The sequence below is a fragment of the Rattus norvegicus genome, chromosome 2, assembly GCF_036323735.1.
Source record: "Rattus norvegicus strain BN/NHsdMcwi chromosome 2, GRCr8, whole genome shotgun sequence".
In the NCBI taxonomy this organism is placed as follows: Eukaryota; Metazoa; Chordata; class Mammalia; order Rodentia; family Muridae; genus Rattus; species Rattus norvegicus.
This window is the reverse complement of record NC_086020.1, coordinates 112,124,304-112,127,824: the sequence shown is the minus strand read 5'-3', so window position 1 is coordinate 112,127,824 and position 3,521 is coordinate 112,124,304.

The following is a 3,521-nucleotide window of genomic DNA, read 5'->3' as shown; positions in this document are numbered from 1 at the left end:
TTCTTTAGTTTCTTTGTTTTGGTTAGTCTTTATGCCACCTAAATTACAGAATAAAATTTTAATTAGCCAATCACAAGAAAATAGCAAGAAGAGTGAATTGCTCACATATAAGCCCTGGCATAAGGCAAGTGGTAGCCTTGGAAGCCCATGCCATCTAGACCAAGTGCCCTTACCCCTTCTCCCACAGGTCAGCCATGTCTTCAAGCTGCTTGCTGTCAAGATGTGCAATAGAGACCAGAAGCTGAGGTGTGAGTTCATGTCTAAAAGTCAGGACCGTGTGCTTCTTCTTCCTCCTCTCCCAACCTTCTCTTTTTCTTCCTGTCAGTGGACATATGTGACAAGTGTGAGGGTTTCAGTATAGGACTTATGTTAAATCTCTCCAGAGACCTGTGTTATTAAAGGTAACTACCGTAAATACCTCAGATAATGAACTTATAAAAAAGTAAAAGGGTTGTTTGGGCTCAGTTTTGAAGGTTAGCCTAGTAGTTGACTGCTCTTGCTGCTTCTGCCCCTAGTTGCTCTTTGAAAGAGGAAATCCATTGGAAAGTACCATTGAGCAGTCCAGGTTTTCTCTCATGATGAAAGGGAGGCGAAACTACCCCTGCCTCGACTGCAGAGCAGGGCCCTCACCTGAGGGATATTTTCCCCACAAAGAAACATGAGAACAAAATAATTATGAAGGGCTGTTACCCCAGACATCTTGTTGACCTGTACCTTAAAAGCTTTTCGTTCCTTCCCATTCATTTCAGAGGGAAGTGTGCCTGAGTAATTGGCCAGGAAATAAAGGCACACAAGCTGTTTGTGCCCCCATTAGCTAGCTAATGGGGGTCACTTCGTCTGATCGGAGTCAGGTTAATCACTCTGAGAGCTGTGCGAGGGGGGCTCCAGATTGCCTGTTTGTTCACCCTGTAATGTTTTGAGCCTTTTTCATTAAAGGTATGGTCACCACACTGTCATTTTCTAAGTATCTCATGCTTTCTTGTCCCTTTGTTGAACTCTCACTTTTTCTGTATTACTGCTCCGCTGTACAGAGAGCAATGCAGGGTCACAGAGGCAGGCTCGCTGAATTGCTCCACAGACAATGATGTGAAGGCCTTACCTAGGGTCCACAGTGACTACTACACATTGAAAACGTCCCCGTTGTCCACAGAGAATTTAACTCAGCAAAATCGCTAAGGAGGGCTGACAATGTAGTTCGGCAGCTGGAGTGGTCATTCACTGAACTCAAAGCCCAGGCTAGATCCCCATCACAGCATAAACCAGGAATGGTGTTGTCACTCAACTGTAATCCCATCACTCAGGAGGTGGAGGTAGAAGGATCAAAACTTCAGTCATCCTCAGCTTCACAGTAAGCCTGAGGCCAGTCTGAGTTACACAAGCTCCTATCATATATGTTATACATCAAAGATAGATGGATACATACATACATACATACATACATACATACATACATACATACATACACACACATATAGGCATACCTTTAAGAAGCATTTATAAGATGCTAACAACCCTATGGTTTAAAAAAATAATCCATCCTGGGGATGTAATGGTAGAGGGCTTGCCTAGCATAGAACTGAATTCAATTCTTGAACTCAATTCCCAAGCATGGAAAAAATAAATCTAGCAACTCTATTTTTCTATCAAAGAAGATGCCTCCTTCGTGATTAGTACCAGCGTTCCTGGCTGTCACCTATGTTTTGTTATTACCTGTAGTTATTACCTGTAGTTTTGTTGATGGAGACATTGGGACTGTGTCTTATGGCCCAGCAATCCTGGCCCATTTGACTGGGGTTTCATTGAGAACTTAATGGGCTTTATAGGCTGCAGAGTCACCAACTTCTGGATTGGACTCTGGGATCTGTGTTTAATGTCCTCTGAGACTTCATTAGGCTATATTTTTCTCATCTCTGAAGTGAGACTATTAATATTTATGTCATACAACTTGTAAGAGAGTTAATTATGACACTGAAGAAAACTGTCGAAATGGGATGCCTGACAGGACTTAGGGTTTACTTGCAGTCTGCTACTTGGTCAGGGCCAACTTTCTCAGTTAGGCACAGCCAGCCAGAGGCCTATGGCTCATAAACCTTTTCAGAGTCCTTAGACCATATTTTCATTTTAATTCTCTTAAATTTTGATTAAAATAAGTGTGAAATGTCGAGTACATAATAGGTATTTCAGCCAGAATAAAACTTGTCTTTTTAAGCACTGCCGTCTTAAAATGTTGCTCTATTTGAAATTAGGGGACCTCCAAAGCATAACGGCTCGGGCCCTCCGGAAGCTATCCCATGGCTCTGACTTTTATCAGGTGTGACAAAGGTCATACTAGGAGGAGCTTCAGCAAACATGAGAGAGGTAGAAACAAAATGTTAACATTGTAACCTGGTCGTTCCCTGAACCAGGGGCAGTCAATCTCTCCTTGAAAGCAGTGGGAGTAACAAGAAAAAAAGTAAAAATAATAATAAAAAGCTTTTGTAACAAATGAGTATGACTTTTCAATCATCCCCATCAAAAACAGAACAAAAGAACGTTGCTTTTTAGTTAGTTAGTTAGCTAGCTAGTTAGCTAGTTAGTTAGTTTCTATGGCTCTGTGTGTTTACTATCCCCTGGGTACGCATTTGCTTATAAATGTTGTTATGACTGTCCAGGGAAGGGTGCTGCTCACAGTGGATGGCACCTCAGCCTCCCAAATTCTGGGGTTACAGTTGTGCCACATTCTTCATGATCTGGAGTTTAGATCTCTAACCTTTTTACACTAACATTTCCAATGACTTTTTTATCTTTCTAACTTGTCCAGGGTCAGTTTTTGGTTGCAACATTGGGGAATCCTGATAAAAATGTATCTTCTTCACCCTAGTCGAGCTAATCTTTCATAGACCTTCTCACAGGTCCTTCCCTCTGATGATAGATTGTTTCAAGTTGACAATTAAAACTGCCACAATCAGCTAAGCAGAGAATCTGAGGACAACTGGGGCTGCATAAGGAGGAGGAAAGAGGGAAAGGAGGCGGAGAAAGGAGGGGGGAGGAGATAAAGGAGGAAGAGACAAAAGCCATATCTGCTACCCCTCACCATTTCAGCAGTGTTAGGGGTCAGGAATGGTGGTGGATACAGAATGTAATGTACGATAGGCTCATAGATTCCATCATCTCTCAGCTCATATCTTCCTCCGTGTCAGAGGTCCTTGATCGGAGATAGTGATCTGTGGAATCCCTTTATGATAGACTAGCTGTGGGCAGACCTGTTGATTGATACTACAGAAGAAAAGCAAATCCTTATCCAGCAAGAAAAGAACACTGCCTTTGCCAGGGTGAAGGGATCTCATTCATTCAACTTGCCTGTGCAGTAACTGGTATCCTCCTTTAAGGAATGGTACCCTATCATTACCACTCACAATGAATATTTGTGGTTTGGGCTGCCTTTCATACAAATATTCTCCTTATCTGAGAAGACTCCAACAACAGTGAGAGATCAGGCTTCATCTCCCATTATTGAAGCCAGAGGGGCATCACACAGCCTC